This window comes from Opisthocomus hoazin, chromosome 27, assembly GCF_030867145.1.
Source record: "Opisthocomus hoazin isolate bOpiHoa1 chromosome 27, bOpiHoa1.hap1, whole genome shotgun sequence".
In the NCBI taxonomy this organism is placed as follows: Eukaryota; Metazoa; Chordata; class Aves; order Opisthocomiformes; family Opisthocomidae; genus Opisthocomus; species Opisthocomus hoazin.
The window spans coordinates 7,333,743-7,360,501 of NC_134440.1; positions in this window are offsets into that span (position 1 = coordinate 7,333,743).

Genomic DNA, 26,759 nt, shown 5'->3' on the forward strand with positions numbered 1-26,759 from the left:
CTTCTGGCTGCCAGCTATCTGCAGACGTTACCACTTTCGGAGCAGGGCTGCGAAAGGAGCCTGGCTGGGACACCAACTTTCCCAGGCTACATTTGAAGTTTGAGGTTTCAAGACAAGCAAGCAGCCCCATTCTCTGTGCCTCTGTGCGAGCACTGCCATGGGCAGATGAGGCTGAGCAACAGCTTTCCAGGCTAGCCCCTTCTGGCTGCCAGCTATCTGCAGACGTTCGCACTTTCGGAGCAGGGCTGTGATAGGAGCCTGGCAGGGAGACCACCATTCCCAGGCTACGTTTGAAGTTTGAGGTGGCAAGACAAGCAAGCAGCCCCATTCTCTGTGCCTCTGTGCGAGCAGTGCCATGGGCAGATGAGGCTGAGCAACAGCTTTCCAGGCTAGCCCCTTCTGCCTGCCAGCTATCTGCAGACGTTCGCACTTTCGGAGCATTGCTGCGAAAGGAGCCTGGCAGGGACACCACCATTCCCAGCATGCGTTTGAAGTTTCAAGTGGCAAGATAAGCAAGCAGCCCCATTCTCTGTGCCTCTCTATGCGAACCGTGCCATGGGCAGATGAGGCTGAGGAACAGCTTTCCAGGCTAGCACCTTCTGGCTGCCAGCTATCTGCAGACGTTCGCACTTTCAGAGCATTGCTGCGAAAGGAGCCTGGCTGGGACACCAACATTCCCAGGATAAGTTTGAAGTTTGAGGTGGCAAGACAAGCAAGCAGCCCCATTCTCTGTGCCTCTGTGCGAGCAGTGCCATGGGCAGATGAGGCTGAGCAACAGCTTTCTAGGCTAGCACCTTCTGCCTGCCAGCTATCTGCAGACGTTCGCACTTTCGGAGCAGTGCTGTGATAGGAGCCTGGCTGGGACACCAACTTTCCCAGGATACGTTTGAAGTTTGAGGTGGCAAGACAAGCAAGCAGCCCCATTCTCTGTGCCTCTGTGCGAGCAGTGCCATGGGCAGATGAGGCTGAGCAACAGCTTTGCAGGCTAGCACCTTCTGGCTGCCAGCTATCTGCAGACGTTCGCACTTTCAGAGCAGGGCTGTGATAGGAGCCTGGCAGGGACACCACCATTCCCAACATGCGTTTGAAGTTTCAAGTGGCAAGATAAGCAAGCAGCCCCATTCTCTGTGCCTCTATGCGAGCACTGCCATGGGCAGATGAGGCTGAGCAACAGCTTTCCAGGCTAGCACCTTCTGGCTGCCAGCTATCTGCAGACGTTCGCATTTCAAGAGCAGGGCTGCGAAACGAGCCTGGCTGGGACACCATCTTTCCCAGGCTACGTTTGAAGTTTGAGGTGGCAAGACAAGCAAGGAGCCTCATTCTCTGTGCCTCTGTGCGAGCAGTGCCATGGGCAGATGAGGCTGAGAAACAGCTTTCCAGGCTAGCCCCTTCTGGCTGCCAGCTATCTGCAGACGTTCGCACTTTCGGAGCGTTGCTGCGAAAGGAGCCTGGCTGGGACACCAACTTTCCCAGGCTACGTTTGAAGTTTGAGGTGGCAAGACAAGCAAGCAGCCCCGTTCTCTGTGCCTCTGTGCGAGCACTGCCATGGGCAGATGAGGCTGAGCAACAGCTTTCCAGGCTAGCCCCTTCTGCCTGCCAGCTATCTGCAGACGTTCGCACTTTCGGAGCAGGGCTGTGATAGGAGCCTCGCAGGGACACCACCATTCCCAGCATGCGTTTGAAGTTTCAAGTGGCAAGATAAGCAAGCAGCCCCATTCTCTGTGCCTCTATGCGAACAGTGCCATGGGCAGATGAGGCTGAGCCAACAGCTTTCCAGGTTAGCCCCTTCTGCCTGCCAGCTATCTGCAGACGTCCGCATTTCAAGAGCAGGGCTGCGAAAGGAGCCTGGCTGGGACACCAAATTTCCCAGGCTACGTTTGAAGTTTGAGGTGGCAAGACAAGCAAGGAGCCCCATTCTCTGTGCCTCTGTGCGAGCACTGCCATGGGCAGATGAGGCTGAGCAACAGCTTTCCAGGCTAGCACCTTCTGGCTGCCAGCTATCTGCAGACGTTCGCACTTTCGGAGCAGGGCTGTGATAGGAGCCTGGCAGGGACACCACCATTCCCAGCATGCGTTTGAAGTTTCAAGTGGCAAGATAAGCAAGCAGCCCCATTCTCTGTGCCTCTATGCGAGCACTGCCATGGGCAGATGAGGCTGAGCAACAGCTTTCCAGGCTAGGCCCTTCTGGCTGCCAGCTATCTGCAGACGTTCGCATTTCAAGAGCAGGGCTGCGAAACGAGCCTGGCTGGGACACTATCATTCCCAGGCTGCGTTTGAAGTTTGAGGTGGCAAGACAAGCAAGGAGCCTCATTCTCTGTGCCTCTGTGCGAGCAGTGCCATGTGCAGATGAGGCTGAGAAACAGCTTTCCAGGCTAGCACCTTCTGGCTGCCAGCTATCTGCAGACGTTCGCACTTTCGGAGCATTGCTGCGAAAGGAGCCTGGTTGGCACACCAACTTTCCCAGGCTACGTTTGAAGTTTGAGGTGGCAAGACAAGCAAGCAGCCCCATTCTCTGTGCCTCTGTGCGAGCACTGCCATGGGCAGATGAGGCTGAGCAACAGCTTTCCAGGCTAGCCCCTTCTGGCTGCCAGCTATCTGCAGACGTTCGCACTTTCGGAGCAGGGCTGTGATAGGAGTCTCGCAGGGACACCACCATTCCCAGCATGCGTTTGAAGTTTCAAGTGGCAAGATAAGCAAGCAGCCCCATTCTCTGTGCCTCTATGCGAACAGTGCCATGGGCAGATGAGGCTGAGCCAACAGCTTTCCAGGTTAGCCCCTTCTGCCTGCCAGCTATCTGCAGACGTCCGCATTTCAAGAGCAGGGCTGCGAAAGGAGCCTGGCTGGGACACCAAATTTCCCAGGCTACGTTTGAAGTTTGAGGTGGCAAGACAAGCAAGGAGCCCCATTCTCTGTGCCTCTGTGCGAGCACTGCCATGGGCAGATGAGGCTGAGCAACAGCTTTCCAGGCTAGCACCTTCTGGCTGCCAGCTATCTGCAGACGTTCGCACTTTCGGAGCAGGGCTGTGATAGGAGCCTGGCAGGGACACCACCATTCCCAGCATGCGTTTGAAGTTTCAAGTGGCAAGATAAGCAAGCAGCCCCATTCTCTGTGCCTCTATGCGAGCACTGCCATGGGCAGATGAGGCTGAGCAACAGCTTTCCAGGCTAGGCCCTTCTGGCTGCCAGCTATCTGCAGACGTTCGCATTTCAAGAGCAGGGCTGCGAAACGAGCCTGGCTGGGACACTATCTTTCCCAGGCTGCGTTTGAAGTTTGAGGTGGCAAGACAAGCAAGGAGCCTCATTCTCTGTGCCTCTGTGCGAGCAGTGCCATGTGCAGATGAGGCTGAGAAACAGCTTTCCAGGCTAGCACCTTCTGGCTGCCAGCTATCTGCAGACGTTCGCACTTTCGGAGCATTGCTGCGAAAGGAGCCTGGCTGGCACACCAACTTTCCCAGGCTACGTTTGAAGTTTGAGGTGGCAAGACAAGCAAGCAGCCCCATTCTCTGTGCCTCTGTGCGAGCACTGCCATGGGCAGATGAGGCTGAGCAACAGCTTTCCAGGCTAGCCCCTTCTGGCTGCCAGCTATCTGCAGACGTTCGCACTTTCGGAGCAGGGCTGTGATAGGAGCCTGGCAGGGACACCACCATTCCCAGCATGCGTTTGAGGTTTTAAGAGGCAAAATAAGCAAGCAGCCCCATTCTCTGTGCCTCTGTGCGAACAGTGCCATGGGCAGATGAGGCTGAGCAAGAGCTTTCCAGGCTAGCACCTTCTGGCTGCCAGCTATCTGCAGACGTTCGCACTTTCGGAGCAGGGCTGTGATAGGAGCCTGGCAGGGACACCACCATTCCCAGCATGCTTTTGAAGTTTGAGGTGGCAAGATAAGCAAGCAGCCCCATTCTCTGTGCCTCTATGCGAACAGTGCCATGGGCAGATGAGGCTGAGCCAACAGCTTTCCAGGTTAGCACCTTCTGGCTGCCAGCTATCTGCAGACGTCCGCATTTCAAGAGCAGGGCTGCGAAAGGAGCCTGGCTGGGACACCAACTTTCCCAGGCTACATTTGAAGTTTGAGGTGGCAAGACAAGCAAGGAGCCTCATTCTCTGTGCCTCTGTGCGAGCACTGCCATGGGCAGATGAGGCTGAGCAACAGCTTTCCAGGCTAGCCCCTTCTGGCTGCCAGCTATCTGCAGACCTTCGCACTTTCGGAGCAGGGCTGTGATAGGAGCCTGGCAGGGAGACCACCATTCCCAGGCTACGTTTGAAGTTTGAGGTGGCAAGACAAGCAAGCAGCCCCATTCTCTGTGCCTCTGTGCGAGCACTGCCATGGGCAGATGAGGCTGAGCAACAGCTTTCCAGGCTAGCCCCTTCTGCCTGCCAGCTATCTGCAGACGTTCGCACTTTCGGAGCAGTGCTGTGATAGGAGCCTGGCAGGGACACCACCATTCCCAGCATGCGTTTGAAGTTTCAAGTTGCAAGATAAGCAAGCAGCCCCATTCTCTGTGCCTCTGTGCGAACAGTGCCATGGGCAGATGAGGCTGAGCAACAGCTTTCCAGGCTAGCACCTTCTGGCTGCCAGCTATCTGCAGACGTTCGCACTTTCAGAGCATTGCTGCGAAAGGAGCCTGGCTGGGACACCAACTTTCCCAGGATAAGTTTGAAGTTTGAGGTGGCAAGACAAGCAAGCAGCCCCATTCTCTGTGCCTCTGTGCGAGCAGTGCCATGGGCAGATGAGGCTGAGCAACAGCTTTCTAGGCTAGCACCTTCTGGCTGCCAGCTATCTGCAGACGTTCGCACTTTCGGAGCAGGACTGCGAAAAGAGCCTGGCTGGTACACCAACTTTCCCAGGATACGTTTGAAGTTTGAGGTGGCAAGACAAGCAAGCAGCCCCATTCTCTGTGCCTCTGTGCGAGCAGTGCCATGGGCAGATGAGGCTGAGCAACAGCTTTGCAGGCTAGCACCTTCTGGCTGCCAGCTATCTGCAGACGTTCGCACTTTCAGAGCAGGGCTGTGATAGGAGCCTGGCAGGGACACCACCATTCCCAGCATGCGTTTGAAGTTTCAAGTGGCAAGATAAGCAAGCAGCCCCATTCTCTGTGCCTCTATGCGAGCACTGCCATGGGCAGATGAGGCTGAGCAACAGCTTTCCAGGCTAGCACCTTCTGGCTGCCAGCTATCTGCAGACGTTCGCATTTCAAGAGCAGGGCTGCGAAACGAGCCTGGCTGGGACACCATCTTTCCCAGGTTACGTTTGAAGTTTGAGGTGGCAAGACAAGCAAGGAGCCTCATTCTCTGTGCCTCTGTGCGAGCACTGCCATGGGCAGATGAGGCTGAGCAACAGCTTTCCAGGCTAGCACCTTCTGGCTGCCAGCTATCTGCAGACGTTCGCACTTTCGGAGCAGGGCTGTGATAGGAGCCTGGCAGGGACACCACCATTCCCAGCATGCGTTTGAAGTTTGAGGTAGCAAGACAAGCAAGGAGCCCCATTCTCTGTGCCTCTGTGCGAGCACTGCCATGGGCAGATGAGGCTGAGCAACAGCTTTCCAGGCTAGCCCCTTCTGCCTGCCAGCTATCTGCAGACGTTCGCACTTTCGGAGCAGGGCTGTGATAGGAGCCTGGCAGGGACACCACCATTCCCAGCATGCGTTTGAAGTTTCAAGTGGCAAGATAAGCAAGCAGCCCCATTCTCTGTGCCTCTATGCGAGCACTGCCATGGGCAGATGAGGCTGAGCAACAGCTTTCCAGGCTAGGCCCTTCTGGCTGCCAGCTATCTGCAGACGTTCGCATTTCAAGAGCAGGGCTGCGAAACGAGCCTGGCTGGGACACTATCTTTCCCAGGCTGCGTTTGAAGTTTGAGGTGGCAAGACAAGCAAGGAGCCTCATTCTCTGTGCCTCTGTGCGAGCAGTGCCATGTGCAGATGAGGCTGAGAAACAGCTTTCCAGGCTAGCACCTTCTGGCTGCCAGCTATCTGCAGACGTTCGCACTTTCGGAGCATTGCTGCGAAAGGAGCCTGGCTGGCACACCAACTTTCCCAGGCTACGTTTGAAGTTTGAGGTGGCAAGACAAGCAAGCAGCCCCATTCTCTGTGCCTCTGTGCGAGCACTGCCATGGGCAGATGAGGCTGAGCAACAGCTTTCCAGGCTAGCCCCTTCTGCCTGCCAGCTATCTGCAGACGTTCGCACTTTCGGCGCAGGGCTGTGATAGGAGCCTGGCAGGGACACCACCATTCCCAGCATGCGTTTGAAGTTGCAAGTGGCAAGATAAGCAAGCAGCCCCATTCTCTCTGCCTCTATGCGAACAGTGCCATGGGCAGATGAGGCTGAGCAACAGCTTTCCAGGCTAGCCCCTTCTGGCTGCCAGCTATCTGCAGACGTTCGCACTTTCGGAGCAGGGCTGTGATAGGAGCCTGGCAGGGACACCACCATTCCCAGCATGCGTTTGAGGTTTTAAGAGGCAAAATAAGCAAGCAGCCCCATTCTCTGTGCCTCTGTGCGAACAGTGCCATGGGCAGATGAGGCTGAGCAAGAGCTTTCCAGGCTAGCCCCTTCTGGCTGCCAGCTATCTGCAGACGTTCGCACTTTCGGAGCAGGGCTGTGATAGGAGCCTGGCAGGGACACCACCATTCCCAGCATGCTTTTGAAGTTTGAGGTGGCAAGATAAGCAAGCAGCCCCATTCTCTGTGCCTCTATGCGAACAGTGCCATGGGCAGATGAGGCTGAGCCAACAGGTTTCCAGGTTAGCACCTTCTGGCTGCCAGCTATCTGCAGACGTCCGCATTTCAAGAGCAGGGCTGCGAAAGGAGCCTGGCTGGGACACCAACTTTCCCAGGCTACGTTTGAAGTTTGAGGTGGCAAGACAAGCAAGCAGCCCCATTCTCTGTGCCTCTGTGCGAGCACTGCCATGGGCAGATGAGGCTGAGCAACAGCTTTCCAGGCTAGCACCTTCTGGCTGCCAGCTATCTGAAGACGTTCGCACTTTCAGAGCAGGACTGCGAAAGGAGCCTGGCTGGGACACCAACTTTCCCAGGATACGTTTGAAGTTTGAGGTGGCAAGACAAGCAAGCAGCCCCATTCTCTGTGCCTCTATGCGAGCACTGCCATGGGCAGATGAGGCTGAGCAACAGCTTTCCAGGCTAGCACCTTCTGGCTGCCAGCTATCTGCAGACGTTCGCACTTTCGGAGCAGGGCTGCGAAAGGAGCCTGGCTGGTACACCATCTTTCCCAGGCTACGTTTGAAGTTTGAGGTGGCAAGACAAGCAAGGAGCCTCATTCTCTGTGCCTCTGTGCAAACAGTGCCATGGGCAGATGAGGCTGAGCAACAGCTTTCCAGGCTAGCCCCTTCTGGCTGCCAGCTATCTGCAGACGTTACCACTTTCGGAGCAGGGCTGTGATAGGAGCCTGGCAGGGACACCACCATTCCCAGCATGCGTTTGAAGTTTCATGTGGCAAGATAAGCAAGCAGCCCCATTCTCTGTGCCTCTATGCGAACAGTGCCATGGGCAGATGAGGCTGAGCAACAGCTTTCCAGGTTAGCACCTTCTGGCTGCCAGCTATCTGCAGACGTCCGCATTTCAAGAGCAGGGCTGCGAAAGGAGCCTGGCTGGGACACCAACTTTCCCAGGCTACGTTTGAAGTTTGAGGTGGCAAGACAAGCAAGCAGCCCCATTCTCTGTGCCTCTGTGCGAGCACTGCCATGGGCAGATGAGGCTGAGCAACAGCTTTCCAGGCTAGCACCTTCTGGCTGCCAGCTATCTGCAGACGTTCGCACTTTCGGAGCAGGGCTGTGATAGGAGCCTGGCAGGGACACCACCATTCCCAGCATGCGTTTGAAGTTGCAAGTGGCAAGATAAGCAAGCAGCCCCATTCTCTCTGCCTCTATGCGAACAGTGCCATGGGCAGATGAGGCTGAGCAACAGCTTTCCAGGCTAGCCCCTTCTGGCTGCCAGCTATCTGCAGACGTTCGCACTTTCGGAGCAGGGCTGTGATAGGAGCCTGGCAGGGACACCACCATTCCCAGCATGCGTTTGAGGTTTTAAGAGGCAAAATAAGCAAGCAGCCCCATTCTCTGTGCCTCTTTGCGAACAGTGCCATGGGCAGATGAGGCTGAGCAAGAGCTTTCCAGGCTAGCCCCTTCTGGCTGCCAGCTATCTGCAGACGTTCGCACTTTCGGAGCAGGGCTGTGATAGGAGCCTGGCAGGGACACCACCATTCCCAGCATGCTTTTGAAGTTTGAGGTGGCAAGATAAGCAAGCAGCCCCATTCTCTGTGCCTCTATGCGAGCAGTGCCATGGGCAGATGAGGCTGAGCAACAGCTTTCCAGGTTAGCACCTTCTGGCTGCCAGCTATCTGCAGACGTCCGCATTTCAAGAGCAGGGCTGCGAAAGGAGCCTGGCTGGGACACCAACTTTCCCAGGATACGTTTGAAGTTTGAGGTGGCAAGACAAGCAAGCAGCCCCATTCTCTGTGCCTCTGTGCGAGCACTGCCATGGGCAGATGAGGCTGAGCAACAGCTTTCCAGGCTAGCACCTTCTGGCTGCCAGCTATCTGCAGACGTTCGCACTTTCGGAGCAGGGCTGTGATAGGAGCCTCGCAGGGACACCAGCATTCCCAGCATGCGTTTGAAGTTTCATGTGGCAAGATAAACAAGCAGCCCCATTCTCTATGCCTCTATGCGAACCGTGCCATGGGCAGATGAGGCTGAGCAACAGCTTTCCAGGTTAGCACCTTCTGGCTGCCAGCTATCTGCAGACGTTACCACTTTCGGAGCAGGGCTGCGAAAGGAGCCTGGCTGGGACACCAACTTTCCCAGGCTACATTTGAAGTTTGAGGTTTCAAGACAAGCAAGCAGCCCCATTCTCTGTGCCTCTGTGCGAGCACTGCCATGGGCAGATGAGGCTGAGCAACAGCTTTCCAGGCTAGCCCCTTCTGGCTGCCAACTATCTGCAGACCTTCGCACTTTCGGAGCAGGGCTGTGATAGGAGCCTGGCAGGGAGACCACCATTCCCAGGCTACGTTTTAAGTTTGAGGTGGCAAGACAAGCAAGCAGCCCCATTCTCTGTGCCTCTGTGCGAGCAGTGCCATGGGCAGATGAGGCTGAGCAACAGCTTTCCAGGCTAGCCCCTTCTGCCTGCCAGCTATCTGCAGACGTTCGCACTTTCGGAGCAGTGCTGTGATAGGAGCCTGGCAGGGACACCACCATTCCCAGCATGCGTTTGAAGTTTCAAGTGGCAAGATAAGCAAGCAGCCCCATTCTCTGTGCCTCTGTGCGAGCACTGCCATGGGCAGATGAGGCTGAGCAACAGCTTTCCAGGCTAGCACCTTCTGGCTGCCAGCTATCTGCAGACGTTCGCACTTTCAGAGCATTGCTGCGAAAGGAGCCTGGCTGGGACACCAACTTTCCCAGGATAAGTTTGAAGTTTGAGGTGGCAAGACAAGCAAGCAGCCCCATTCTCTGTGCCTCTGTGCGAGCACTGCCATGGGCAGATGAGGCTGAGCAACAGCTTTCTAGGCTAGCACCTTCTGGCTGCCAGCTATCTGCAGACGTTCGCACTTTCGGAGCAGGACTGCGAAAAGAGCCTGTCTGGGACACCAACTTTCCCAGGATACGTTTGAAGTTTGAGGTGGCAAGACAAGCAAGCAGCCCCATTCTCTGTGCCTCTGTGCGAGCAGTGCCATGGGCAGATGAGGCTGAGCAACAGCTTTGCAGGCTAGCACCTTCTGGCTGCCAGCTATCTGCAGACGTTCGCACTTTCAGAGCAGGGCTGTGATAGGAGCCTGGCAGGGACACCACCATTCCCAGCATGCGTTTGAAGTTTCAAGTGGCAAGATAAGCAAGCAGCCCCATTCTCTGTGCCTCTATGCGAGCACTGCCATGGGCAGATGAGGCTGAGCAACAGCTTTGCAGGCTAGCACCTTCTGGCTGCCAGCTATCTGCAGACGTTCGCATTTCAAGAGCAGGGCTGCGAAACGAGCCTGGCTGGGACACCATCTTTCCCAGGTTACGTTTGAAGTTTGAGGTGGCAAGACAAGCAAGGAGCCTCATTCTCTGTGCCTCTGTGCGAGCACTGCCATGGGCAGATGAGGCTGAGCAACAGCTTTCCAGGCTAGCACCTTCTGGCTGCCAGCTATCTGCAGACGTTCACACTTTCGGAGCAGGGCTGTGATAGGAGCCTGGCAGGGACACCACCATTCCCAGCATGCGTTTGAAGTTTGAGGTGGCAAGACAAGCAAGGAGCCCCATTCTCTGTGCCTCTGTGCGAGCACTGCCATGGGCAGATGAGGCTGAGCAACAGCTTTCCAGGCTAGCCCCTTCTGGCTGCCAGCTATCTGCAGACGTTCGCACTTTCGGAGCAGGGCTGTGATAGGAGCCTGGCAGGGACACCACCATTCCCAGCATGCGTTTGAAGTTTCAAGTGGCAAGATAAGCAAGCAGCCCCATTCTCTGTGCCTCTATGCGAGCACTGCCATGGGCAGATGAGGCTGAGCAACAGCTTTCCAGGCTAGGCCCTTCTGGCTGCCAGCTATCTGCAGACGTTCGCATTTCAAGAGCAGGGCTGCGAAACGAGCCTGGCTGGGACACTATCTTTCCCAGGCTGCGTTTGAAGTTTGAGGTGGCAAGACAAGCAAGGAGCCTCATTCTCTGTGCCTCTGTGCGAGCAGTGCCATGTGCAGATGAGGCTGAGAAACAGCTTTCCAGGCTAGCCCCTTCTGGCTGCCAGCTATCTGCAGACGTTCGCACTTTCGGAGCAGGGCTGTGATAGGAGCCTGGCAGGGACACCACCATTCCCAGCATGCGTTTGAGGTTTTAAGAGGCAAAATAAGCAAGCAGCCCCATTCTCTGTGCCTCTTTGCGAACAGTGCCATGGGCAGATGAGGCTGAGCAAGAGCTTTCCAGGCTAGCCCCTTCTGGCTGCCAGCTATCTGCAGACGTTCGCACTTTCGGAGCAGGGCTGTGATAGGAGCCTCGCAGGGACACCACCATTCCCAGCATGCTTTTGAAGTTTGAGGTGGCAAGATAAGCAAGCAGCCCCATTCTCTGTGCCTCTATGCGAGCAGTGCCATGGGCAGATGAGGCTGAGCAACAGCTTTCCAGGTTAGCACCTTCTGGCTGCCAGCTATCTGCAGACGTCCGCATTTCAAGAGCAGGGCTGCGAAAGGAGCCTGGCTGGGACACCAACTTTCCCAGGATACGTTTGAAGTTTGAGGTGGCAAGACAAGCAAGCAGCCCCATTCTCTGTGCCTCTGTGCGAGCACTGCCATGGGCAGATGAGGCTGAGCAACAGCTTTCCAGGCTAGCACCTTCTGGCTGCCAGCTATCTGCAGACGTTCGCACTTTCGGAGCAGGGCTGTGATAGGAGCCTCGCAGGGACACCAGCATTCCCAGCATGCGTTTGAAGTTTCATGTGGCAAGATAAACAAGCAGCCCCATTCTCTATGCCTCTATGCGAACCGTGCCATGGGCAGATGAGGCTGAGCAACAGCTTTCCAGGTTAGCACCTTCTGGCTGCCAGCTATCTGCAGACGTTACCACTTTCGGAGCAGGGCTGCGAAAGGAGCCTGGCTGGGACACCAACTTTCCCAGGCTACATTTGAAGTTTGAGGTTTCAAGACAAGCAAGCAGCCCCATTCTCTGTGCCTCTGTGCGAGCACTGCCATGGGCAGATGAGGCTGAGCAACAGCTTTCCAGGCTAGCCCCTTCTGGCTGCCAACTATCTGCAGACCTTCGCACTTTCGGAGCAGGGCTGTGATAGGAGCCTGGCAGGGAGACCACCATTCCCAGGCTACGTTTTAAGTTTGAGGTGGCAAGACAAGCAAGCAGCCCCATTCTCTGTGCCTCTGTGCGAGCAGTGCCATGGGCAGATGAGGCTGAGCAACAGCTTTCCAGGCTAGCCCCTTCTGCCTGCCAGCTATCTGCAGACGTTCGCACTTTCGGAGCAGTGCTGTGATAGGAGCCTGGCAGGGACACCACCATTCCCAGCATGCGTTTGAAGTTTCAAGTGGCAAGATAAGCAAGCAGCCCCATTCTCTGTGCCTCTGTGCGAGCACTGCCATGGGCAGATGAGGCTGAGCAACAGCTTTCCAGGCTAGCACCTTCTGGCTGCCAGCTATCTGCAGACGTTCGCACTTTCAGAGCATTGCTGCGAAAGGAGCCTGGCTGGGACACCAACTTTCCCAGGATAAGTTTGAAGTTTGAGGTGGCAAGACAAGCAAGCAGCCCCATTCTCTGTGCCTCTGTGCGAGCACTGCCATGGGCAGATGAGGCTGAGCAACAGCTTTCTAGGCTAGCACCTTCTGGCTGCCAGCTATCTGCAGACGTTCGCACTTTCGGAGCAGGACTGCGAAAAGAGCCTGTCTGGGACACCAACTTTCCCAGGATACGTTTGAAGTTTGAGGTGGCAAGACAAGCAAGCAGCCCCATTCTCTGTGCCTCTGTGCGAGCAGTGCCATGGGCAGATGAGGCTGAGCAACAGCTTTGCAGGCTAGCACCTTCTGGCTGCCAGCTATCTGCAGACGTTCGCACTTTCAGAGCAGGGCTGTGATAGGAGCCTGGCAGGGACACCACCATTCCCAGCATGCGTTTGAAGTTTCAAGTGGCAAGATAAGCAAGCAGCCCCATTCTCTGTGCCTCTATGCGAGCACTGCCATGGGCAGATGAGACTGAGCAACAGCTTTGCAGGCTAGCACCTTCTGGCTGCCAGCTATCTGCAGACGTTCGCATTTCAAGAGCAGGGCTGCGAAACGAGCCTGGCTGGGACACCATCTTTCCCAGGTTACGTTTGAAGTTTGAGGTGGCAAGACAAGCAAGGAGCCTCATTCTCTGTGCCTCTGTGCGAGCACTGCCATGGGCAGATGAGGCTGAGCAACAGCTTTCCAGGCTAGCACCTTCTGGCTGCCAGCTATCTGCAGACGTTCACACTTTCGGAGCAGGGCTGTGATAGGAGCCTGGCAGGGACACCACCATTCCCAGCATGCGTTTGAAGTTTGAGGTGGCAAGACAAGCAAGGAGCCCCATTCTCTGTGCCTCTGTGCGAGCACTGCCATGGGCAGATGAGGCTGAGCAACAGCTTTCCAGGCTAGCCCCTTCTGGCTGCCAGCTATCTGCAGACGTTCGCACTTTCGGAGCAGGGCTGTGATAGGAGCCTGGCAGGGACACCACCATTCCCAGCATGCGTTTGAAGTTTCAAGTGGCAAGATAAGCAAGCAGCCCCATTCTCTGTGCCTCTATGCGAGCACTGCCATGGGCAGATGAGGCTGAGCAACAGCTTTCCAGGCTAGGCCCTTCTGGCTGCCAGCTATCTGCAGACGTTCGCATTTCAAGAGCAGGGCTGCGAAACGAGCCTGGCTGGGACACTATCTTTCCCAGGCTGCGTTTGAAGTTTGAGGTGGCAAGACAAGCAAGGAGCCTCATTCTCTGTGCCTCTGTGCGAGCAGTGCCATGTGCAGATGAGGCTGAGAAACAGCTTTCCAGGCTAGCACCTTCTGGCTGCCAGCTATCTGCAGACGTTCGCACTTTCGGAGCATTGCTGCGAAAGGAGCCTGGCTGGCACACCAACTTTCCCAGGCTACGTTTGAAGTTTGAGGTGGCAAGACAAGCAAGCAGCCCCATTCTCTGTGCCTCTGTGCGAGCACTGCCATGGGCAGATGAGGCTGAGCAACAGCTTTCCAGGCTAGCCCCTTCTGCCTGCCAGCTATCTGCAGACGTTCGCACTTTCGGAGCAGGGCTGTGATAGGAGCCTGGCAGGGACACCACCATTCCCAGCATGCGTTTGAAGTTGCAAGTGGCAAGATAAGCAAGCAGCCCCATTCTCTCTGCCTCTATGCGAACAGTGCCATGGGCAGATGAGGCTGAGCAACAGCTTTCCAGGCTAGCCCCTTCTGGCTGCCAGCTATCTGCAGACGTTCGCACTTTCGGAGCAGGGCTGTGATAGGAGCCTGGCAGGGACACCACCATTCCCAGCATGCGTTTGAGGTTTTAAGAGGCAAAATAAGCAAGCAGCCCCATTCTCTGTGCCTCTGTGCGAACAGTGCCATGGGCAGATGAGGCTGAGCAAGAGCTTTCCAGGCTAGCCCCTTCTGGCTGCCAGCTATCTGCAGACGTTCGCACTTTCGGAGCAGGGCTGTGATAGGAGCCTGGCAGGGACACCACCATTCCCAGCATGCTTTTGAAGTTTGAGGTGGCAAGATAAGCAAGCAGCCCCATTCTCTGTGCCTCTATGCGAACAGTGCCATGGGCAGATGAGGCTGAGCCAACAGCTTTCCAGGTTAGCACCTTCTGGCTGCCAGCTATCTGCAGACGTCCGCATTTCAAGAGCAGGGCTGTGATAGGAGCCTGGCAGGGACACCACCATTCCCAGCATGCGTTTGAGGTTTTAAGAGGCAAAATAAGCAAGCAGCCCCATTCTCTGTGCCTCTGTGCGAACAGTGCCATGGGCAGATGAGGCTGAGCAAGAGCTTTCCAGGCTAGAACCTTCTGGCTGCCAGCTATCTGCAGACGTTCGCACTTTCGGAGCAGGGCTGTGATAGGAGCCTCGCAGGGACACCACCATTCCCAGCATGCGTTTGAAGTTTCATGTGGCAAGATAAACAAGCAGCCCCATTCTCTATGCCTCTATGCGAACCGTGCCATGGGCAGATGAGGCTGAGCAACAGCTTTCCAGGTTAGCACCTTCTGGCTGCCAGCTATCTGCAGACGTTACCACTTTCGGAGCAGGGCTGCGAAAGGAGCCTGGCTGGGACACCAACTTTCCCAGGCTACATTTGAAGTTTGAGGTTTCAAGACAAGCAAGCAGCCCCATTCTCTGTGCCTCTGTGCGAGCACTGCCATGGGCAGATGAGGCTGAGCAACAGCTTTCCAGGCTAGCCCCTTCTGGCTGCCAGCTATCTGCAGACCTTCGCACTTTCGGAGCAGGGCTGTGATAGGAGCCTGGCAGGGAGACCACCATTCCCAGGCTACGTTTGAAGTTTGAGGTGGCAAGACAAGCAAGCAGCCCCATTCTCTGTGCCTCTGTGCGAGCAGTGCCATGGGCAGATGAGGCTGAGCAACAGCTTTCCAGGCTAGCCCCTTCTGCCTGCCAGCTATCTGCAGACGTTCGCACTTTCGGAGCAGGGCTGTGATAGGAGCCTGGCAGGGACACCACCATTCCCAGCATGCGTTTGAAGTTTCAAGTGGCAAGATAAGCAAGCAGCCCCATTCTCTGTGCCTCTGTGCGAGCACTGCCATGGGCAGATGAGGCTGAGCAACAGCTTTCCAGGCTAGCACCTTCTGGCTGCCAGCTATCTGCAGACGTTCGCACTTTCAGAGCATTGCTGCGAAAGGAGCCTGGCTGGGACACCAACTTTCCCAGGATAAGTTTGAAGTTTGAGGTGGCAAGACAAGCAAGCAGCCCCATTCTCTGTGCCTCTGTGCGAGCAGTGCCATGGGCAGATGAGGCTGAGCAACAGCTTTCTAGGCTAGCACCTTCTGGCTGCCAGCTATCTGCAGACGTTCGCACTTTCGGAGCAGGACTGCGAAAAGAGCCTGTCTGGGACACCAACTTTCCCAGGATACGTTTGAAGTTTGAGGTGGCAAGACAAGCAAGGAGCCTCATTCTCTGTGCCTCTGTGCGAGCACTGCCATGGGCAGATGAGGCTGAGCAACAGCTTTCCAGGCTAGCACCTTCTGGCTGCCAGCTATCTGCAGACGTTCGCACTTTCGGAGCAGGGCTGTGATAGGAGCCTGGCAGGGACACCACCATTCCCAGCATGCGTTTGAAGTTTGAGGTAGCAAGACAAGCAAGGAGCCCCATTCTCTGTGCCTCTGTGCGAGCACTGCCATGGGCAGATGAGGCTGAGCAACAGCTTTCCAGGCTAGCCCCTTCTGCCTGCCAGCTATCTGCAGACGTTCGCACTTTCGGAGCAGGGCTGTGATAGGAGCCTGGCAGGGACACCACCATTCCCAGCATGCGTTTGAAGTTTGAGGTGGCAAGACAAGCAAGGAGCCTCATTCTCTGTGCCTCTGTGCGAGCAGTGCCATGTGCAGATGAGGCTGAGAAACAGCTTTCCAGGCTAGCACCTTCTGGCTGCCAGCTATCTGCAGACGTTCGCACTTTCAGAGCATTGCTGCGAAAGGAGCCTGGCTGGCACACCAACTTTCCCAGGCTACGTTTGAAGTTTGAGGTGGCAAGACAAGCAAGCAGCCCCATTCTCTGTGCCTCTGTGCGAGCACTGCCATGGGCAGATGAGGCTGAGCAACAGCTTTCCAGGCTAGCCCCTTCTGCCTGCCAGCTATCTGCAGACGTTCGCACTTTCGGAGCAGGGCTGTGATAGGAGCCTGGCAGGGACACCACCATTCCCAGCATGCGTTTGAAGTTGCAAGTGGCAAGATAAGCAAGCAGCCCCATTCTCTCTGCCTCTATGCGAACAGTGCCATGGGCAGATGAGGCTGAGCAACAGCTTTCCAGGCTAGCCCCTTCTGGCTGCCAGCTATCTGCAGACGTTCGCACTTTCGGAGCAGGGCTGTGATAGGAGCCTGGCAGGGACACCACCATTCCCAGCATGCGTTTGAGGTTTTAAGAGGCAAAATAAGCAAGCAGCCCCATTCTCTGTGCCTCTGTGCGAACAGTGCCATGGGCAGATGAGGCTGAGCAAGAGCTTTCCAGGCTAGCCCCTTCTGGCTGCCAGCTATCTGCAGACGTTCGCACTTTCGGAGCAGGGCTGTGATAGGAGCCTGGCAGGGACACCACCATTCCCAGCATGCTTTTGAAGTTTGAGGTGGCAAGATAAGCAAGCAGCCCCATTCTCTGTGCCTCTATGCGAACAGTGCCATGGGCAGATGAGGCTGAGCCAACAGCTTTCCAGGTTAGCACCTTCTGGCTGCCAGCTATCTGCAGACGTCCACATTTCAAGAGCAGGGCTGTGATAGGAGCCTGGCAGGGACACCACCATTCCCAGCATGCGTTTGAGATTTTAAGAGGCAAAATAAGCAAGCAGCCCCATTCTCTGTGCCTCTGTGCGAACAGTGCCATGGGCAGATGAGGCTGAGCAAGAGCTTTCCAGGCTAGAACCTTCTGGCTGCCAGCTATCTGCAGACGTTCGCACTTTCGGAGCAGGGCTGCGAAAGGAGCCTGGCTGGGACACCAACTTTCCCAGGCTACGTTTGAAGTTTGAGGTGGCAAGACAAGCAAGCAGCCCCATTCTCTGTGCCTCTATGCGAGCACTGCCATGGGCAGATGAGGCTGAGCAACAGCTTTCCAGGCTAGCACCTTCTGGCTGCCAGCTATCTGCAGACGTTCGCACTTTCGGAGCAGGGCTGCGAAAGGAGCCTGGCTGGTACACCATCTTTCCCAGGCTACGTTTGAAGTTTGAGGTGGCAAGACAAGCAAGGAGCCTCATTCTCTGTGCCTCTGTGCGAACAGTGCCATGGGCAGATGAGGCTGAGCAACAGCTTTCCAGGCTAGCCCCTTCTGGCTGCCAGCTATCTGCAGACGTTCGCACTTTCGGAGCAGGGCTGTGATAGGAGCCTGGCAGGGACACCACCATTCCCAGCATGCATTTGAAGTTTCATGTGGCAAGATAAGCAAGCAGCCCCATTCTCTGTGCCTCTATGCGAACAGTGCCATGGGCAGATGAGGCTGAGCAACAGCTTTCCAGGTTAGCACCTTCTGGCTGCCAGCTATCTGCAGACGTTCGCACTTTCGGAGCAGGGCTGTGATAGGAGCCTGGCAGGGACACCACCATTCCCAGCATGCATTTGAAGTTTCATGTGGCAAAATAAGCAAGCAGCCCCATTCTCTGTGCCTCTGTGCGAACAGTGCCATGGGCAGATGAGGCTGAGCAACAGCTTTCCAGGCTAGCCCCTTCTGCCTGCCAGCTATCTGCAGACGTTCGCACTTTCGGAGCAGGGCTGTGATAGGAGCCTGGCAGGGACACCACCATTCCCAGCATGCATTTGAAGTTTCATGTGGCAAGATAAGCAAGCAGCCCCATTCTCTGTGCCTCTATGCGAACAGTGCCATGGGCAGATGAGGCTGAGCAACAGCTTTCCAGGTTAGCACCTTCTGGCTGCCAGCTATCTGCAGACGTCCGCATTTCAAGAGCAGGGCTGCGAAAGGAGCCTGGCTGGGACACCAACTTTCCCAGGCTACGTTTGAAGTTTGAGGTGGCAAGACAAGCAAGCAGCCCCATTCTCTGTGCCTCTGTGCGAGCACTGCCATGGGCAGATGAGGCTGAGCAACAGCTTTCCAGGCTAGCACCTTCTGGCTGCCAGCTATCTGAAGACGTTCGCACATTCAGAGCAGGACTGCGAAAGGAGCCTGGCTGGGACACCAACTTTCCCAGGCTACGTTTGAAGTTTGAGGTGGCAAGACAAGCAAGGAGCCTCATTCTCTGTGCCTCTGTGCAAACAGTGCCATGGGCAGATGAGGCTGAGCAACAGCTTTCCAGGCTAGCCCCTTCTGGCTGCCAGCTATCTGCAGACGTTACCACTTTCGGAGCAGGGCTGTGATAGGAGCCTGGCAGGGACACCACCATTCCCAGCATGCGTTTGAAGTTTCATGTGGCAAGATAAGCAAGCAGCCCCATTCTCTGTGCCTCTATGCGAACAGTGCCATGGGCAGATGAGGCTGAGCAACAGCTTTCCAGGTTAGCACCTTCTGGCTGCCAGCTATCTGCAGACGTCCGCATTTCAAGAGCAGGGCTGCGAAAGGAGCCTGGCTGGGACACCAACTTTCCCAGGCTACGTTTGAAGTTTGAGGTGGCAAGACAAGCAAGCAGCCCCATTCTCTGTGCCTCTGTGCGAGCACTGCCATGGGCAGATGAGGCTGAGCAACAGCTTTCCAGGCTAGCACCTTCTGGCTGCCAGCTATCTGCAGACGTTACCACTTTCGGAGCAGGGCTGTGATAGGAGCCTGGCAGGGACACCACCATTCCCAGCATGCGTTTGAAGTTTCAGGTGGCAAGATAAGCAAGCAGCCCCATTCTCTGTGCCTCTGTGCGAGCACTGCCATGGGCAGATGAGGCTGAGCAACAGCTTTCCAGGCTAGCCCCTTCTGGCTGCCAGCTATCTGCAGACGTTCGCACTTTCGGAGCAGGGCTGTGATAGGAGCCTGGCAGGGACACCACCATTCCCAGCATGCGTTTGAAGTTGCAAGTGGCAAGATAAGCAAGCAGCCCCATTCTCTCTGCCTCTATGCGAACAGTGCCATGGGCAGATGAGGCTGAGCAACAGCTTTCCAGGCTAGCCCCTTCTGGCTGCCAGCTATCTGCAGACGTTCGCACTTTCGGAGCAGGGCTGTGATAGGAGCCTGGCAGGGACACCACCATTCCCAGCATGCGTTTGAGGTTTTAAGAGGCAAAATAAGCAAGCAGCCCCATTCTCTGTGCCTCTTTGCGAACAGTGCCATGGGCAGATGAGGCTGAGCAAGAGCTTTCCAGGCTAGCCCCTTCTGGCTGCCAGCTATCTGCAGACGTTCGCACTTTCGGAGCAGGGCTGTGATAGGAGCCTGGCAGGGACACCACCATTCCCAGCATGCTTTTGAAGTTTGAGGTGGCAAGATAAGCAAGCAGCCCCATTCTCTGTGCCTCTATGCGAGCAGTGCCATGGGCAGATGAGGCTGAGCAACAGCTTTCCAGGTTAGCACCTTCTGGCTGCCAGCTATCTGCAGACGTTACCACTTTCGGAGCAGGGCTGCGAAAGGAGCCTGGCTGGGACACCAACTTTCCCAGGCTACATTTGAAGTTTGAGGTGGCAAGACAAGCAAGCATCCCCATTCTCTGTGCCTCTGTGCGAGCAGTGCCATGGGCAGATGAGGCTGAGCAAGAGCTTTCCAGGCTAGAACCTTCTGGCTGCCAGCTATCTGCAGACGTTCGCACTTTCGGAGCAGGGCTGCGAAAGGAGCCTGGCTGGGACACCAACTTTCCCAGGATACGTTTGAAGTTTGAGGTGGCAAGACAAGCAAGCAGCCCCATTCTCTGTGCCTCTATGCGAGCACTGCCATGGGCAGATGAGGCTGAGCAACAGCTTTCCAGGCTAGCACCTTCTGGCTGCCAGCTATCTGCAGACGTTCGCACTTTCGGAGCAGGGCTGCGAAAGGAGCCTGGCTGGGACACCATCTTTCCCAGGCTACGTTTGAAGTTTGAGGTGGCAAGACAAGCAAGGAGCCTCATTCTCTGTGCCTCTGTGCGAACAGTGCCATGGGCAGATGAGGCTGAGCAACAGCTTTCCAGGCTAGCCCCTTCTGGCTGCCAGCTATCTGCAGACGTTCGCACTTTCGGAGCAGGGCTGTGATAGGAGCCTGGCAGGGACACCACCATTCCCAGCATGCGTTTGAGGTTTTAAGTGGCAAAATAAGCAAGCAGCCCCATTCTCTGTGCCTCTATGCGAACAGTGCCATGGGCAGATGAGGCTGAGCAACAGCTTTCCAGGTTAGCACCTTCTGGCTGCCAGCTATCTGCAGACGTCCGCATTTCAAGAGCAGGGCTGCGAAAGGAGCCTGGCTGGGACACCAACTTTCCCAGGATACGTTTGAAGTTTGAGGTGGCAAGACAAGCAAGCAGCCCCATTCTCTGTGCCTCTGTGCGAGCACTGCCATGGGCAGATGAGGCTGAGCAACAGCTTTCCAGGCTAGCACCTTCTGGCTGCCAGCTATCTGCAGACGTTCGCACTTTCGGAGCAGGGCTGTGATAGGAGCCTCGCAGGGACACCACCATTCCCAGCATGCGTTTGAAGTTTCATGTGGCAAGATAAACAAGCAGCCCCATTCTCTATGCCTCTATGCGAACCGTGCCATGGGCAGATGAGGCTGAGCAACAGCTTTCCAGGTTAGCACCTTCTGGCTGCCAGCTATCTGCAGACGTTACCACTTTCGGAGCAGGGCTGCGAAAGGAGCCTGGCTGGGACACCAACTTTCCCAGGCTACATTTGAAGTTTGAGGTTTCAAGACAAGCAAGCAGCCCCATTCTCTGTGCCTCTGTGCGAGCACTGCCATGGGCAGATGAGGCTGAGCAACAGCTTTCCAGGCTAGCCCCTTCTGGCTGCCAGCTATCTGCAGACCTTCGCACTTTCAGAGCATTGCTGCGAAAGGAGCCTGGCTGGGACACCAACTTTCCCAGGATAAGTTTGAAGTTTGAGGTGGCAAGACAAGCAAGCAGCCCCATTCTCTGTGCCTCTGTGCGAGCAGTGCCATGGGCAGATGAGGCTGAGCAACAGCTTTCTAGGCTAGCACCTTCTGGCTGCCAGCTATCTGCAGACGTTCGCACTTTCGGAGCAGGACTGCGAAAAGAGCCTGTCTGGGACACCAACTTTCCCAGGATACGTTTGAAGTTTGAGGTGGCAAGACAAGCAAGGAGCCTCATTCTCTGTGCCTCTGTGCGAGCACTGCCATGGGCAGATGAGGCTGAGCAACAGCTTTCCAGGCTAGCACCTTCTGGCTGCCAGCTATCTGCAGACGTTCGCACTTTCGGAGCAGGGCTGTGATAGGAGCCTGGCAGGGACACCACCATTCCCAGCATGCGTTTGAAGTTTGAGGTAGCAAGACAAGCAAGGAGCCCCATTCTCTGTGCCTCTGTGCGAGCACTGCCATGGGCAGATGAGGCTGAGCAACAGCTTTCCAGGCTAGCCCCTTCTGCCTGCCAGCTATCTGCAGATGTTCGCACTTTCGGAGCAGGGCTGTGATAGGAGCCTGGCAGGGACAACACCATTCCCAGCATGCGTTTGAAGTTTGAGGTGGCAAGACAAGCAAGGAGCCTCATTCTCTGTGCCTCTGTGCGAGCAGTGCCATGTGCAGATGAGGCTGAGAAACAGCTTTCCAGGCTAGCACCTTCTGGCTGCCAGCTATCTGCAGACGTTCGCACTTTCGGAGCATTGCTGCGAAAGGAGCCTGGCTGGCACACCAACTTTCCCAGGCTACGTTTGAAGTTTGAGGTGGCAAGACAAGCAAGCAGCCCCATTCTCTGTGCCTCTGTGCGAGCACTGCCATGGGCAGATGAGGCTGAGCAACAGCTTTCCAGGCTAGCCCCTTCTGCCTGCCAGCTATCTGCAGACGTTCGCACTTTCGGAGCAGGGCTGTGATAGGAGCCTGGCAGGGACACCACCATTCCCAGCATGCGTTTGAAGTTGCAAGTGGCAAGATAAGCAAGCAGCCCCATTCTCTCTGCCTCTATGCGAACAGTGCCATGGGCAGATGAGGCTGAGCAACAGCTTTCCAGGCTAGCCCCTTCTGGCTGCCAGCTATCTGCAGACGTTCGCACTTTCGGAGCAGGGCTGTGATAGGAGCCTGGCAGGGACACCACCATTCCCAGCATGCATTTGAAGTTTCATGTGGCAAGATAAGCAAGCAGCCCCATTCTCTGTGCCTCTGTGCGAACAGTGCCATGGGCAGATGAGGCTGAGCAAGAGCTTTCCAGGCTAGCCCCTTCTGGCTGCCAGCTATCTGCAGACGTTCGCACTTTCGGAGCAGGGCTGTGATAGGAGCCTGGCAGGGACACCACCATTCCCAGCATGCGTTTGAGATTTTAAGAGGCAAAATAAGCAAGCAGCCCCATTCTCTGTGCCTCTGTGCGAACAGTGCCATGGGCAGATGAGGCTGAGCAAGAGCTTTCCAGGCTAGAACCTTCTGGCTGCCAGCTATCTGCAGACGTTCGCACTTTCGGAGCAGGGCTGCGAAAGGAGCCTGGCTGGGACACCAACTTTCCCAGGCTACGTTTGAAGTTTGAGGTGGCAAGACAAGCAAGCAGCCCCATTCTCTGTGCCTCTATGCGAGCACTGCCATGGGCAGATGAGGCTGAGCAACAGCTTTCCAGGCTAGCACCTTCTGGCTGCCAGCTATCTGCAGACGTTCGCACTTTCGGAGCAGGGCTGCGAAAGGAGCCTGGCTGGTACACCATCTTTCCCAGGCTACGTTTGAAGTTTGAGGTGGCAAGACAAGCAAGGAGCCTCATTCTCTGTGCCTCTGTGCGAACAGTGCCATGGGCAGATGAGGCTGAGCAACAGCTTTCCAGGCTAGCCCCTTCTGGCTGCCAGCTATCTGCAGACGTTCGCACTTTCGGAGCAGGGCTGTGATAGGAGCCTGGCAGGGACACCACCATTCCCAGCATGCATTTGAAGTTTCATGTGGCAAGATAAGCAAGCAGCCCCATTCTCTGTGCCTCTATGCGAACAGTGCCATGGGCAGATGAGGCTGAGCAACAGCTTTCCAGGTTAGCACCTTCTGGCTGCCAGCTATCTGCAGACGTCCGCATTTCAAGAGCAGGGCTGCGAAAGGAGCCTGGCTGGGACACCAACTTTCCCAGGCTATGTTTGAAGTTTGAGGTGGCAAGACAAGCAAGCAGCCCCATTCTCTGTGCCTCTGTGCGAGCACTGCCATGGGCAGATGAGGCTGAGCAACAGCTTTCCAGGCTAGCACCTTCTGGCTGCCAGCTATCTGAAGACGTTCGCACATTCAGAGCAGGACTGCGAAAGGAGCCTGGCTGGGACACCAACTTTCCCAGGCTACGTTTGAAGTTTGAGGTGGCAAGACAAGCAAGGAGCCTCATTCTCTGTGCCTCTGTGCAAACAGTGCCATGGGCAGATGAGGCTGAGCAACAGCTTTCCAGGCTAGCCCCTTCTGGCTGCCAGCTATCTGCAGACGTTACCACTTTCGGAGCAGGGCTGTGATAGGAGCCTGGCAGGGACACCACCATTCCCAGCATGCGTTTGAAGTTTCATGTGGCAAGATAAGCAAGCAGCCCCATTCTCTGTGCCTCTATGCGAACAGTGCCATGGGCAGATGAGGCTGAGCAACAGCTTTCCAGGTTAGCACCTTCTGGCTGCCAGCTATCTGCAGACGTCCGCATTTCAAGAGCAGGGCTGCGAAAGGAGCCTGGCTGGGACACCAACTTTCCCAGGCTACGTTTGAAGTTTGAGGTGGCAAGACAAGCAAGCAGCCCCATTCTCTGTGCCTCTGTGCGAGCACTGCCATGGGCAGATGAGGCTGAGCAACAGCTTTCCAGGCTAGCACCTTCTGGCTGCCAGCTATCTGCAGACGTTACCACTTTCGGAGCAGGGCTGTGATAGGAGCCTGGCAGGGACACCACCATTCCCAGCATGCGTTTGAAGTTTCAGGTGGCAAGATAAGCAAGCAGCCCCATTCTCTGTGCCTCTGTGCGAGCACTGCCATGGGCAGATGAGGCTGAGCAACAGCTTTCCAGGCTAGCCCCTTCTGGCTGCCAGCTATCTGCAGACGTTCGCACTTTCGGAGCAGGGCTGTGATAGGAGCCTGGCAGGGACACCACCATTCCCAGCATGCGTTTGAAGTTGCAAGTGGCAAGATAAGCAAGCAGCCCCATTCTCTCTGCCTCTATGCGAACAGTGCCATGGGCAGATGAGGCTGAGCAACAGCTTTCCAGGCTAGCCCCTTCTGGCTGCCAGCTATCTGCAGACGTTCGCACTTTCGGAGCAGGGCTGTGATAGGAGCCTGGCAGGGACACCACCATTCCCAGTATGCGTTTGAGGTTTTAAGAGGCAAAATAAGCAAGCAGCCCCATTCTCTGTGCCTCTTTGCGAACAGTGCCATGGGCAGATGAGGCTGAGCAAGAGCTTTCCAGGCTAGCCCCTTCTGGCTGCCAGCTATCTGCAGACGTTCGCACTTTCGGAGCAGGGCTGTGATAGGAGCCTGGCAGGGACACCACCATTCCCAGCATGCTTTTGAAGTTTGAGGTGGCAAGATAAGCAAGCAGCCCCATTCTCTGTGCCTCTATGCGAGCAGTGCCATGGGCAGATGAGGCTGAGCAACAGCTTTCCAGGTTAGCACCTTCTGGCTGCCAGCTATCTGCAGACGTTACCACTTTCGGAGCAGGGCTGCGAAAGGAGCCTGGCTGGGACACCAACTTTCCCAGGCTACATTTGAAGTTTGAGGTGGCAAGACAAGCAAGCATCCCCATTCTCTGTGCCTCTGTGCGAGCAGTGCCATGGGCAGATGAGGCTGAGCAAGAGCTTTCCAGGCTAGAACCTTCTGGCTGCCAGCTATCTGCAGACGTTCGCACTTTCGGAGCAGGGCTGCGAAAGGAGCCTGGCTGGGACACCAACTTTCCCAGGATACGTTTGAAGTTTGAGGTGGCAAGACAAGCAAGCAGCCCCATTCTCTGTGCCTCTATGCGAGCACTGCCATGGGCAGATGAGGCTGAGCAACAGCTTTCCAGGCTAGCACCTTCTGGCTGCCAGCTATCTGCAGACGTTCGCACTTTCGGAGCAGGGCTGCGAAAGGAGCCTGGCTGGGACACCATCTTTCCCAGGCTACGTTTGAAGTTTGAGGTGGCAAGACAAGCAAGGAGCCTCATTCTCTGTGCCTCTGTGCGAACAGTGCCATGGGCAGATGAGGCTGAGCAACAGCTTTCCAGGCTAGCCCCTTCTGGCTGCCAGCTATCTGCAGACGTTACCACTTTCGGAGCAGGGCTGTGATAGGAGCCTGGCAGGGACACCACCATTCCCAGCATGCGTTTGAGGTTTTAAGTGGCAAAATAAGCAAGCAGCCCCATTCTCTCTGCCTCTGTGCGAACAGTGCCATGGGCAGATGAGGCTGAGCAACAGCTTTCCAGGCTAGCCCCTTCTGGCTGCCAGCTATCTGCAGACGTTCGCACTTTCGGAGCAGGGCTGTGATAGGAGCCTGGCAGGGACACCACCATTCCCAGCATGCATTTGAAGTTTCATGTGGCAAGATAAGCAAGCAGCCCCATTCTCTGTGCCTCTATGCGAACAGTGCCATGGGCAGATGAGGCTGAGCAACAGCTTTCCAGGTTAGCACCTTCTGGCTGCCAGCTATCTGCAGACGTCCGCATTTCAAGAGCAGGGCTGCGAAAGGAGCCTGGCTGGGACACCAACTTTCCCAGGATACGTTTGAAGTTTGAGGTGGCAAGACAAGCAAGCAGCCCCATTCTCTGTGCCTCTGTGCGAGCACTGCCATGGGCAGATGAGGCTGAGCAACAGCTTTCCAGGCTAGCACCTTCTGGCTGCCAGCTATCTGCAGACGTTCGCACTTTCGGAGCAGGGCTGTGATAGGAGCCTCGCAGGGACACCACCATTCCCAGCATGCGTTTGAAGTTTCATGTGGCAAGATAAACAAGCAGCCCCATTCTCTATGCCTCTATGCGAACCGTGCCATGGGCAGATGAGGCTGAGCAACAGCTTTCCAGGTTAGCACCTTCTGGCTGCCAGCTATCTGCAGACGTTACCACTTTCGGAGCAGGGCTGCGAAAGGAGCCTGGCTGGGACACCAACTTTCCCAGGCTACATTTGAAGTTTGAGGTTTCAAGACAAGCAAGCAGCCCCATTCTCTGTGCCTCTGTGTGAGCACTGCCATGGGCAGATGAGGCTGAGCAACAGCTTTCCAGGCTAGCCCCTTCTGGCTGCCAGCTATCTGCAGACCTTCGCACTTTCGGAGCAGGGCTGTGATAGGAGCCTGGCAGGGAGACCACCATTCCCAGGCTACGTTTTAAGTTTGAGGTGGCAAGACAAGCAAGCAGCCCCATTCTCTGTGCCTCTGTGCGAGCAGTGCCATGGGCAGATGAGGCTGAGCAACAGCTTTCCAGGCTAGCCCCTTCTGCCTGCCAGCTATCTGCAGACGTTCGCACTTTCGGAGCAGTGCTGTGATAGGAGCCTGGCAGGGACACCACCATTCCCAGCATGCGTTTGAAGTTTCAAGTGGCAAGATAAGCAAGCAGCCCCATTCTCTGTGCCTCTGTGCGAGCACTGCCATGGGCAGATGAGGCTGAGCAACAGCTTTCCAGGCTAGCACCTTCTGGCTGCCAGCTATCTG